This window comes from Pleurodeles waltl, chromosome 11, assembly GCF_031143425.1.
Source record: "Pleurodeles waltl isolate 20211129_DDA chromosome 11, aPleWal1.hap1.20221129, whole genome shotgun sequence".
Lineage (NCBI taxonomy): Eukaryota > Metazoa > Chordata > Amphibia > Caudata > Salamandridae > Pleurodeles > Pleurodeles waltl.
This window is the reverse complement of record NC_090450.1, coordinates 607,639,858-607,653,575: the sequence shown is the minus strand read 5'-3', so window position 1 is coordinate 607,653,575 and position 13,718 is coordinate 607,639,858. Positions and strand designations below refer to the sequence as shown.

The 13,718-nt window shown below is 44.5% G+C and overlaps 1 protein-coding gene across 1 annotated transcript in view; it reads left to right on the top strand.

Annotated features, from left to right (window-relative positions):
• ZMAT4 (zinc finger matrin-type 4) overlaps nt 1-13,718 on the top strand; it is a 2,235,770-nt gene that overhangs the window by 1,664,198 nt on the left and 557,854 nt on the right. The window lies entirely within an intron of this gene.

The window sequence follows — 13,718 nt, the reverse complement described above, 5'->3', positions numbered from 1 at the left end:
GTAACCACTTGGACCACAGAACACACTTTTGACTATATGTGGCAAACCTACAGAGATAGCATCCACAATGCAAAGGCATGTTTTGTCTAAAGGTTTGGCATGTAACCAAGCTGCTGACTCACTTGTCATGGCCTACCTGGAATCTACAATCTAAATGCACTGTGGGTTTGTCACTTGTGCAAGGGGCCTGTCATAACTCAATGATACACATTGACAATGCACATATGTACTATTTCAGGGATTTACCTCAGTACCTACTCCTAATCTAGGCAGTTGACTAAGACATTCAGGCCATGTTTTGCCACTTGAGCCTCATACTGGCCACATGCCAGGATCTGCAGGTATACAGGGAGTGGGCACAGTGCCACAGTTGCATAGCCACAATAACTCTACCCCAGCCTGGACTATGTCCCATACTGGGAGATACATTTGACTGGCCCTGGTCTCTGCAGGCTCAACATACAGAACTTTCATTACACTCACATTTCCATCAACCTTAAAAATTAACTGAAAAAACCAAAGGTTACATCGAAGGTATAGTTAGGTTCTGAATTTACTCGTACAAAACCGTGGAAACTCAGCAGTTATAGGTAACTCAGCTAACTATAACTGGCGCTCCTGTAATGCACTGCTTATGACCTCACATATTACATCACTCATGACATGGTCAGTTACATCACCGATGACATCATCCAGTGAGTGTAAGTGTTGTATCGATGTGTGAGCAGGTGTGTGAATGTGTCTATGGGTGAATGAGTGGTTGAATAGTTTGCTGTATGGGAGATTGAATGGATGTGTAAGTTGCTCTATAGGTGAATAATTGCTGAATTTCTACAGTTTTGTACAAGTAAATTCAGAACCTAACTATAACGTCCTTTTTTCAGTGAATATATTATATATGTGATAAAGGCTGGTGCCGAAACGCGTAGGATTTTGTGCTGTAATGAATTGATTTCCTGATATCGGAGGTGTCGTGGTTCTCCTGTTACGTTTAAGGAGTGATGAAAGATATTTAGGGTGCCTCGGAGCCTCTCCGGGACCGCTGTGCTTTGCTCCCGCATTCCGAGACTAGCGTGGTGTGATATATATATATATATATATATATATATATATATATATATATATATATATATGTGTGTGTGTGTGTGTGTGTGTGTGTGTGTGCAGGACCTACATTTAGATTTGTGCACACCTTTCCATGTTGAAACACACCATGATTTGAAACAGACAATTGGCTGTTTTTTTTTTTATATGGCAAGACTTACAGGCACCATTTTGACTTACGGCATGTGATGGGCCTTGTTAGCTGTGCTGTTGGGTCCAACAATACACACTGACAGTGTTACATCTCAGATACTTTGGGTATGTTGGTGAAGTACATGAAAAAGACAGTGGCAAAATCTGAGTTGTGAGCATGCAGGACATTGCATTTTTGTGATATTTTTTGTGAGGTAACTTACCAGACTCCACTTCCCCAGGTGTTCCTGCCAAGCCCTTATGACGCAGATGGTCAAGATCTTCTCCTCCCAGAGAAAGTCTTAATGGGGCACTGGGAGGGCCACCACCAGTCTTGTTGCCTGGAGGCCAGGGAGTACACACTGCCCCTCAGATCATTCCACCTCTTTCTAATGTTCTCCTTTGTGTGCACGATGGTGCCTACAGCATTTACTTTGTTGACGATCCTTTGCCACAGTTCCATTTTCCTACTGAGATGTGTATGCTGGACTTGGCCTCCAAAGAATTGTGGTTTTACTCGTATGACTTCATCCACCATGATAGGGAATTACTGAACAGGGGACGTGCAATAGGGAGTGAATGGACAAAAGTGCGTGCAAGGCGTTAAATAGGATGGTGAAAAAAGGGGTGCCTTATTTATCAATTTTACCAAAATGGTGGTCTCTGGTGTCTTTCCTGCTGGGGAGATGCAAAGGATTGTGGTCTGTGACAGGGTGTGTTTTATAGTGTGATTTGCAGGTGTGTCCACTGCATCAGTGTGTGTCAGCTGTGTTGTCTGTGATTTCGCCCATTGTCCACTTGTCTGTTACTTCGCTGAATGCATACGTTGGCGGCCGACTGCCATTGGCTAACTGCCGCAAGGAGACTGCCACAGCACCTGTGTGTTTGTAATACGCTCAGTGGTTGGTTGTGGTGCTGACAGCACTGGAGATTGTACCACCTAGAAATAAGACCGCCGCACCACTGGCAGTCTGCCTTTTTGCTTGGCGGGCGGTGGTTATGCCTGCTCCAATCGTAATACAGAGTGCTAGGGACAGTTGGCGCAGTGGTCTTTTTTGGACTGCCAACATGGCTGTCTCGTGGTCCGACCACTAAACTCATAATGAGTCCCTATGTTATGTCCTTTTTTAAATTCTATGTAGCTATATTTTTTAATATGTTTTCACTTTTGATTTTTTTAATTAAATTGTTAAAATGTGTAATTTTTCATTATTCTAATTTGTTTTTATCCATGGTTTAGGGCCTCAGTACGAGTCTGGTGATCTTCAGACTGCCAGACTCGCAATGGCGGTAGGACTGCAGTGGCTTTAATGGTCCGACTGACAAATTTACCACCGCCCCCCGGTGAAAATGGTTCCTGATGACGTGACGGCAGTTTGGCTTGTAATCAGCGATGGCGGTGCTGAAATCAGCACCGCCATGCTGAATACAAAACACCTTTCCGCCAGTATTATCATGGATAGGACCCCACCATGAAAAGGCTTGTGGAAAGGTAGTGCAGGGGGCCACAGGGGTCCCCTGCACTTACAACGGCAATGCCCCCCTGCCCAGCACCCAACTATGCAGACAGTGAGCATTCCAAGGGAGCTGGTCGGCCTCCTCTGTGCTACAAGATAGCACTCGGCTCCTTTAAGCGAGCCAAGTGTTGTCTCGTAGGACTGTTCCCGCCAGACAGACCAGTGGCAATGCTCTATTTCAAGGTTTCCGCTGGCCAGCCAGGCCAGACGAATGAAAAACTTGTGATAGGAAAGGGGGGGCACCACCGCCACAGTGGTTGGGACCACCAAATTCGTCATTAGCCCCTAAGTTTTCTTTTAGTGGTGGGATGTTGAATTAATAGGGGATATGTGTGGGGAGATTATTAAAAAAAGTGACTTTTCATTTTTAACTTTAGGTTAGTAATTTTTAAGTTAGACACACTTTTTTATTCATTGTAAAAATTTATTTTATTATATTTATATGTAATTTTTATACTTATTGTGAAATAAGATGCATTTTAATGTTTTTTTTGAAAAAAATACATATTTTTAAAAAAACTTAAATATTTTTGAAAACATTTATAAAGCTTTACATTTTCATTTGTATTCCTTTAATTTCAAAATAATAATATTTTTATGGAATTACTATAATTGAAAAAACTATTTCATAAATTGTTCTAATGTAAAAATATAAGAAAAATGTGTCTAAATATATTTAAAAAAATGTTTATTTGAAACAAATTCAGTTTTGTAAAATTTAGGGATGGAAGAAACTATTTATTAAATATATTTTTTAAATATTACTAAACATATATTTGTATTTTTTAAATGTGAATGTTTATATAAATATTAATAATTTAAATTAGTTTATTATATAATAGTTTTTTTTTTTAAATACTAAAGTGTGATATTGTGTAGTATTTATTGTACATGTATTTTGAATTTGATTGAATAACTTTTCATTTTTAAGTTTTCTACACATTCCTCAAGTTTGTTGAGATTGGAGGGGGAATAGTAAATGTCACCTCTTTGGCATCCAACACCTTCCCTACTTTTTTTATATTGAGTGGGAATAGTAAATTTCATCTTTTTACTATCTATTGTCTTCCCCAAATGAGTTTAGATTGGAGTCGGAATAGTAACTGTCACTCCATTAGTGTCAAACACCTTTCTCTCAGTTTTAGTGTAATAAAAAGATGTCACATATTTCTTTTTTTTCTCTTTTTTGACAATTGTAATTTATTGCACATTTTTACATTTTGTCAAATATATATTTTTAAAATAAAAATGTGTTGGTTTACACTGGAATAGGAATAGTTTCCAACACATTCCTTGATTTGGTTTATATTGGTATGGGAAGAGTAAACCTCACCCCTTTAGTGTCCAACACCTTCCCCAAGATTGTTTTGATTGGAGTAGTGTCAAATACCTTTTCCTAGTTGGTTTACTTTGGAGTGGGAATAGAAAATGTCACCACTTTATTGTCCTTCACCTTCCCCAAGTTGGTTTAGGCTGGAGTGAGAATAGTAAATGTCACTCATTGAGTGTCCAACACCTTTCTCCCAGTTTTAATATATAAAAAGTCACAAATATTTTTAAACGTTATTTTCTGACAATTTTAATTTATTGTATACTTTTACATTTTGTCAAATATATTTTTAAAATAAAAATAATAGCAATTTTAAAGTGAAGTACATTCAATTATTTAAATTATTGTTTTGACTGTAAAAAACTGAAATAATTCCAATTTTGTACATATTTTATTGTACATTCTGGCAATACTAAACATGACGGGCTACTCCTTCCAGATCAGAATCTACCACTCAAAGGTATGTGAGGGCAGTTATAATGCGAGTCTATGAGAGGAGCATGCCTTACAGTAGTGGCAAATGAATTGGTGAGTTTTTCGCTACCAGGACATGTAAAACACATAAGTGCATGTCCTGCCTTTTACGTATATAGCACCCTGCCTTATGGGTTACCTAGGGATTCCTTAGGAGTGACTTATATGTAGAAAAAGGGGAGTTTTAAGGGTTGGTAAATAGTTTCAAATGCCAAGTCGAAGTGGCAGTGAAACTGCACACAAAGGCCCTGCAATGGCAGGCCTGAGTAATGGTTCCCTTTGAAGTCTCTCTGAGCGTTTTAGCCGCCGGATTTCAAGCAATCCGGCGGCTAAAACGCCCACTAGACAACAGGGATTTATTATTTTTTAGTAAACTGCCAAGAGGGAGCGACCCCTTGGGTAAGGGTCGCTCCCAGGAGGGGCATTTTTTTAAAAGCCTTTTCTGCCCCCCCTGAGGGGGCACAAACCTCTAGGCACCAGGGATCTTTTTTTTTTTTGTACTGTTTTTTTTTTTTTTTAGAGGGTCGCTCCCCTAGGGGTAAATTATATTTAGGTCATTTCTGCCCCCCTTGGGGGCAGATTGGCCTATTTTTATGAGGCCAATCTGCTCCCAAGGGGGACAGAAACCACTAGACACCAGGGAGTTTTTTTTTTCTTCGTGAATTTCACGCAAGTGGAGCAACCCCTTAGGCAAGGGTCGTTCCCCTGGGCGGTATATTTATTTTAGGCCATTTCTGCCCCCCTGGGGGGCAGATCAGCCTATTTTAATTAGGCCGATCTTCCCCCAAAAGGGGGCAGAAACCACTAAGCACCGGAGATTTTTGTTGTTGTTGTTGTTTACAGATGGTGAGAGACCCCCTTAGGCGAGGGTCGCTCCCCTGGAGGGGCAAATTGTATTTAGGCCATTTCTGCCCCCTTTGGCGGCAGATCAGCTGATTTTAGGTCAAGGGGGCAGAAACCACTAGGCACCGGGGATCTTTTTTTTGCACCAATGTCACGCAAGGGAAGCTACCCCGTAGGCAAGGGTCGCTCCCTGGGCGGGTGTGGGGAGGAGGGGGCAAATTTATTTTAGGCCATTTCTGCCCCCCCTGGGGGCAGAAACCTCTAGGCACCAGGGGGTGTGTGTATGCATATGTTTTCTTTAGGGAGGCAGCCACTTGGGTAAGGGTCGCTCCCCATGGGGGCACATTACTGTTGGCCATATCTGCCCCCCATTGGGGGCAGATGGGTAAATCTTTGAAGGCCCATCTGCCCCAAGGGGGGGCAGAAAGCCCACCAGAGGCCAGGGAAGTTTTTTTTCCAAAAATAAGAGGGTGGAGGTATGGCCATAACCCCACCTCAAATAAATGGGGCCAAAGTTGTTCTGCCCACTAGTGGGCAGATGGGGCTATTACCCCTGATCCACACCCCGGGGGGGCAGAAAGTCTACTAGACGCCAGGGAATTTAAAAAAAACTAAAAATATTGGGGTGGTGGCTACCAACCAGTATGGGCCTGGTTACGCCCCCACCTCTACTGAAGGGGGTAACAGTCTTTCAGCCCTCCCCCGCACTCTAAAACATCTTATCCCACAACAAGCAAGAAGACATTTGATTATTTTGGGTTTTAGTTTTACATTTGGGCCATGAGAACTTGGCTTACTCTCAAAATCCTCCCACTTGGAATGGTGAGGGCTGCACTTTATGCACTTTGTGACGCTGCCATGTAGAAAAATCCACAAGACCTAGACACATCTGAAAACTAAACATCTGGGTGATTCCAGGGTGGTGTGTGTCACATGCACCCCACACCATTTTTGTACCCACAATCCCCTGCAAACCTTCAACTTTGCTGGAAATCACACATGTTTCCAATGTTTTTGTGATGGAACCTTCCAGAATCTGCAGGAATCCACAAAATTCCTACCACCCAGCATTATCTCATCTATACCGATAAAAGATTTGCAGCACTTGCCAGCCTAAAAATGCTTTTTTGCAAACTGCCCTTTTCGAGCCCCTTTGTTCCCCCTCAATATCGACATGTTTTTGGCTCTTCCCTTTCAAAAGCACTTGGCCCACCTACACAAATGAGGTATCATTTTTACTGGGAGACTGAGGGGAACATTGGGTGGTATGAAATGTGTCCCAGTGCGGCGATTCCATGCAGAAATGTGGGAAAAATTTGATTTTTTTAGCTAAATTTGAGGTTTGCTGAGGATTCTGGGTAAGAAAACATTGGGGGATCCACGCAAGTCACACCTCACTGGACTCCCTCGGGTGTCTAGTTTTCAGAAATGTCTGGGTTTGGTAGGTTTCCCTAGAAGGCTGCTGAGCCCAGGACCAAAAACGCAGGTGCCCCCCTGCAAAAGCAGGTAGTTTTGTATTTGATAATTTTTATGTGTCCAGATAGTATTTTGGGGCATTTCCTTTCGTGGGCGCTAGGCTTACCCACACATTTGAGGTACCATTTTTATCGGGAGACCTGGGGAAACGCTGGGTGGAAGGAAATTTGTGGCTCCTCTCTGATTCCAGAACTTTCTGTCACCGAAATGAGAGGAAAAAGTGTTTTTTTGGTCAAATTTTGAGGTTTGCAAAGGATTCTGGGTAACAGAACCTGGTCAAAGGCCCACAAGTCACCCCATCTTGGATTCCCCTAGGTGTCTCGTTTTAAAAAATGTGCTGTTTTGCTAGGTTTCCTCAGGTGCCGGCTGAGCTAGAGGCCAAAATCCACAGGTAGGCATTTTGTAAAAAATACCTCTGTTTTCTGTGAAAAAATGTGATGTGTCCACGTTGTGTTTTGGTCCATTTCCTTTCGTGGGCGCTAGGCCTACCCACGCAAGTGAGGTACCATTTTTATCAGGAGACTTACGGTAACACTGTGCGGAAGGAAATTTGTGGCTCCTCTCAGATTCCAGAACTTTTTGTCACCGAAATGAGAGGAAGAAGTGTTTTTTGGTCATATTTTGAGGTTTGCAAATGATTCTGGGTAACAGAACCGGGTCAGATCCCCACAAGTCACCCCATCTTGGATTCCCCTAGGTGTCTAGTTTTCAGAAATGCGCTGGTTTTCTAGGTTTCCCCAGGTGCCGACTGAGCTACAGACCAAAATCCACAGGTAGGCACATTGCCAAAAACACCTCTGTTTTCTGTGAAAAAATTTGATGTGTCCACGTTGTGTTTTGAGCCATTTCCTTTTGTGGGCGCTAGGCCTACCCACACAAGTGAGTTACCATTTTTATCGGGAGACTTGGAGGAACACAGAATAGCAAAACTAATGTTATTTCCCCTTGTCTTTCTCTACATTTTTTCCTTCCAAATGTAAGGCAGTGTGTAAAAAATAAGTCTATTTGAGAAATGCCCTGTTATTCACATGCTAGTATGGGCACCACGGATTTCAGAGATGTGCAAATAACCACTGCTTCTCAACACCTACTCTTGTGGCCATTTTGGAAATACAAAGGTTTTCTTGATACCTATTTTTCACTTTTTATATTTCAGCAAATTAATTGCTGTATACCCGGTACAGAATAAAAACCCATTGCAAGGTGCAGCTAATTTTTTGGCTCTGGGTACCTAGAGTTCTTGATGAACCTTCAAGCCCTATATATCCCCGCAACCAGAAGCGTCCAGCGGACGTAACGGTATATTGCTTTCATAACTCTGACATTGCAGGAAAAAGTTACACAGTAAAACGTGGAGAAAAATGGCTGTTTTTTACCTCAATTTCAATATTTTTTTATTTCAGCTGTTATTTTCTGTAGGAAACACTTGTAGGATCTACACAAATGACCCCTTACTGAATTCAGAATTTTGTCTACTTTTCAGAAATGTTTAGCTTTCCGGGATCCAGCATTGGTTTCTCACCCATTTGGTCACTAACTGGAAGGAGGCCAAAAGCACAAAAAATAGTAAAAATGGGGTATGTCCAGTAAAATGTCAAAATTGTATTGAAAAATTGGGTTTTCCAGTTCAAGTCTGCCTGTTCCTGAAAGCTGGGAAGATGGTGATCTTGCCACTGCAAACACTTTGTTGATGCCATTCTCAGGGAAAAAAACACGAGCTGCCTTCTGCAGCCCTTTTTTCCCATTTCTTTGAAAAAAACAAAATTTTCACTGTATTTTGGCTAATTTCTTGGTCTCCTTCAGGGGAACCCACAAAGTCTGGGTACCTCTAGAATCCCTAGGATGTTGGAAAAAAAGGACGCAAATTTGGCATGGGTAACTTATGTGAACAAAACGTTATGAGGGCCTAAGCGCGAACTGCCCCAAATAGCCAAAAAAAGGCTCGGCACAGGAGGGGGAAAAGGCCTGGCAGCGAAGGGGTTATAGTGGTTGCCTACCTGTATGACAGGGTCATATGTTAGTGCTATCATTTGTTTTACTTCAAAGGCAAATTGGTTGTTAGTGGTATATTCTACACCTAGGGCCTAGTTACGATCTCAGCGGCATTAGTACCGAGACCGTCAATATGGCGGGGTGAGACTGCCATCATGGTGGTGGCCTCACACCCATCGTTTTACAATGTTTCCACTGGGCTTACAGATGGAAACATCATAATATGAAATTTCTACAAGTCAGCTTGGTGGAAACAGTGCCCCAGCATTGGCCTCAGCTCCCTTTTGAAGCCAAGGCCAGTGGCTACATACACGCCAGCACCCTCAAAATGTGCACTGTCTGCATAGCAGGGGGAAAGGATGCTCCTGTAATGCCCATGACATGGTGGGCCCCCGTCACTGACTTTCCACCAGCCTTTCCATGGCGGTGCAATCACTATGGAAAGGCTTGTAGAAAGTGAAGCTGTGATCAGCACAGCAGTGCCGGCATGACTCTGATGGCCACCAACCTGTCGGGATCCATGATCCCAGCAGTGGCAGCCCGATCATCGGGATTATAATCTGGCAATTGGATCACCAAGATTGTGATGATCTGACTGTCCCTGCAAGTTTGGCAGTTTGCAGACCATGAAACCTATAATGAGACCCTTTGGGCCTCATAATGAGTTTGGCAGACAGGAAGGCCCGACTGCCCAATGTCCGACGATAACGTTGCCGCCTTACTGCCGATGTCCCTGCCAGCCCCATTATGAAACCAGGTTTTCTGACCCATCCACCCAGCGGGAAAGTGGCTGCAGCATTGCCCCGCAGGGGCACCAGCACCCTTGTAATGCGCACTGTCTGAACAGCAGACAGTGCCTATTACAAGGGTACCTGTCCTCCACCGGCCTTTTTTATGGCAGTGAAACCCTGGCTGATTACGACCTGCACCACTGTCAGCATGTCAGGAACATTGTTCCCAGCTGAGACAGTGGTCGCTTGGTGCTCCAACCGCCAAACTCTTAATTTGTTGGTCGGACTGCCAAACCGGTGGCGCACATGACCACCACCGCAAGTCGTCTGGTCTGTTGACCACCAGACTCGTAATGAGGTCCTAAGTGTAAATGTTGTGAGGTGTTGAAGTGTACTTTGATTAGCATGATATTAACAGCCTTGTCTGGTTTGTGAGGCTATATTTTTAGTATTGTTTGGATCATGGCTTGTTCAAAGTGTATGATTATTATTCGGGGTCATAATTATTTGTAGTTTATATAGCTTAGGAGTTCATAGTAGGTACTGCTTTATTTATTTGGGTGTAAACCATATATGAAAGAGTGTTCTGATATTCCCATGTATGGTGTATAGCTGAGTGAATAGTTTGGGACATATTTTGAGGGTCCGTGCATCATCTAGGTTTTGCACCAGTGAGTTTCATTAAGCTGTTTGTAGTAGAGAGGATTAGGGTTTGTTATCTATTATTGTGATTGCCATGTAAAAGGAAGAGTTCCTTATTATGTGTAATTGTTAAATTGGATGTTTAGGGGCCTTATTATGAGTTTGGCGAGCCGACTGCTGGGGAGTTTGGCAGACCCCTGGTGAGGAGACAGCTGTGAAGCTGGAGGTCTCCCTGTGAGAAAGTAGCCTCTTTCTAGCCTTGTTACCCCCACTTTGGGCCTGTTTGTGAGTGTATGTCAGGGTGTTTTCACTGTCTCACTGGTATCCTGCTTGCCAGGGCCCAGTGCTCATAGTGAAAGCCCTATGTTTTCAGTATGTTTGTTATGTGTCACTGGGACCCTGCTAGTCAGGACCCCAGTGCTCATAAGTTTGTGACCTAAAGGTATGTGTTCCCTGTGTGATGCCTAACTGTCTCACTGAGGCTCTGCTAACCAGAACCTCAGTGGTTATGCTCTCTCTTTACAAATTGTCACTAACAGGCTAGTGACCAATTTTACCAATTTAGATTGGCTTACTGGAACACCCTTATAATTCCCTAGTATATGGTACTGAGGTACCCAGGGTATTGGGGTTCCAGGAGATCCCTATGGGCTGCAGCATTTCTTTTGCCACCCATAGGGAGCTCTGACAATTCTTACACAGGCCTGCCACTGCAGCCTGAGTGAAATAACGTCCACGTTATTTCACAGCCATTTTACACTGCACTTAAGTAACTTATAAGTCACCTATATGTCTAACCTTTACCTGGTAAAGGTTGGGTGCTAAGTTACTTAGTGTGTGGGCACCCTGGCACTAGCCAAGGTGCCCCCACATTGTTCAGGGCCAATTCCCCGGACTTTGTGAGTGCGGGGACACCATTACACGCGTGCACTACATATAGGTCACTACCTATATGTGGCTTCACAATGGTAACTCCGAATATGGCCATGTAACATGTCTATAATCATGGAATTGCCCCCTCTATACCATCCTGGCATAGTTGGCACAATCCCATGATCCCAGTGGTCTGTAGCACAGACCCTGGTACTGCCAAACTGCCTTTCCCGGGGTTTCACTGCAGCTGCTGCCAACCCCTCAGACAGGCATCTGCCCTCCTGGGGTCCAGCCAGGCCTGGCCCAGGATGGGAGAACAAAGGACTTCCTCTGAGAGAGGGTGTTACACCCTCTCCCTTTGGAAAATGGTGTGAAGGCAGGGGAGGAGTAGCCACCCCCAGCCTCTGGAAATGCTTTCATGGGCACACATGGTGCCCATTTCTGCATAAGCCAGTCTACACCGGTTCAGGGACCCCTTAGCCCTGCTCTGGCGCGAAAATGGACAAAGGGAAGGGGAGTGACCACTCCCCTGACCTGTACCTCCCCTGGGAGGTGCCCAGAGCTCCTCCAGTGTGCTCCAGACCTCTGCCATCTTGGAAACAGAGGTGCTGCTGGCACACTGGACTGCTCTGAGTGGCCAGTGCCATCAGGTGACGTCAGAGACTCCTTCTGATAGGCTCCTTCAGGTGTTGCTAGCCTATCCTCTCTCCTAGGTAGCCAAACCCTCTTTTCTGGCTATTTAGGGTCTCTGTCTCTTGGGATTCCTTAGATAACGAATGCAAGAGCTCATCCGAGTTCCTCTGCATCTCTCTCTTCACTTTCTGCCAAGGAATCGACTGCTGACCGCGCTGGAAGCCTGCAAAACTGCAACATAGTAGCAAAGACGACTACTGCAACTCTGTAACGCTGATCCTGCTGCCTTCTCGACTGTTTTCCTGGTGGTGCATGCTGTGGGGGTAGTCTGCCTCCTCTCTGCACTAGAAGCTCTGAAGAAATCTCCTGTGGGTCGACGGAATCGTCCCCCTGCAACCGCAGGCACCAAAGAACTGCATCACTGGTACCTTGGGTCTCCTCTCAGCATGACGAGCGAGGTCCCTTGAATCCAGCAACTCTGTCCAAGTGACTCCCATAGTCCAGTGACTCTTCAGTCCAAGTTTGGTGGAGGTAAGTCCTTGCCTTCCCACGCCAGACTGCATTACTGGAAACCGCGACTTTTGCAGCTACTCCAGCCTCCGTGCACTTCCGGCAGAAATCCTTTGTGCACAGTCCAGCCTGGGTCCACGGCACTCTAACCTGCATTGCACGACCTCCTAAGTTGTTCTCCGGTGACGTGGGACACCTTTGTGCGACTTCGGGTGAGCACCGTTTCACGCATCCTCGTAGTGCCTGTTTCTGGCACTTCTGCGGGTGCTGCCTGCTGCTGAGAGGGCTCCTTGTCTTTCTCGACGCCCCCTCTGTCCCCTGACGCAATTGGCGACATCCTGGTCCCTCCTGGGCCACAGCAGCATCCAAAAATACTTACTGCACTATTTGCAGCTAGCAAGGCTTGTTGGCGGTCTTTCGGCGGGAAAACACTTCTGCACAACTCTCCACGGCGTGATGGATCCGTCCTCCAAAGGAGAAGTCTCTAGCCCTTGTCATTCTTGCAGAAACCTACGCTTCTACTGTCCAGTAGCAGCATCTTTGCACCCACACCTGGCATTTCCTGGGCATCTGCCCATCTCCGACTTGCTTGTGACTTTTGGACTTGGTCCCCTTGTTCCACAGGTACCCTCGACTGGAAATCCATCGTTGTTGCATTGTTGGTTTGTGTCTTTCCTGCAGAATTCCCCTATCAAGACTTCTATGTCCTTTGGGGAACTTTATTGCACTTTGCACTCACTTTTCAGGGTCTTGGGGTGGGCTATTTTTCTAACCCTTACTATTTTCTAATAGTCCCAGCGACCCTCTATAAGGTCACATAGGTTTGGGGTCCATTCGTGGTTCGCATTCCACTTTTGGAGTATATGGTTTGTGTTGCCCCTATCCCTATGTGTCTCCATAGCATCCTATTGTAACTATACATTGTTTGAACTGTTCTCTAATACTATTACTGCATATTTTGGTATTGTGTACATATATCTTGTGTATATTTGCTATCCTCATACTGAGGGTACTTACTGAGATACTTTTGGCATATTGTCATAAAAATAAAGTATCTTTATTTTTAGTATATCTGTGTATTGTGTTTTCTTATGATATTGTGCATATGACACTAAGTGGTACTGTAGGAGCTTCACTCGTCTCCTAGTTCAGCCTAAGCTGCTCTGCTAAGCTACCATTATCTATCAGCCTAAGCTGCTAGACACCCTATACACTAATAAGGGATAACTGGGCCTGGTGCAAGGTGTAAGTACCCCTAGGTACTCACTACAAGCCAGTCCAGCCTCCTACACTCCCCCCAGCAGTATTCCAATGTTTTCACCAGACTGACCATAAGAAACCTCTGAATTAGGTTTCCGCTGAACAGCCTGGTGGAAATAGTGCTGTAGAATTGGCCTCAAGGAGTCAAGGCCAATACTGCTGCACAGAGGGTGCACAATCACCTTTGGAATGTGCACTGTC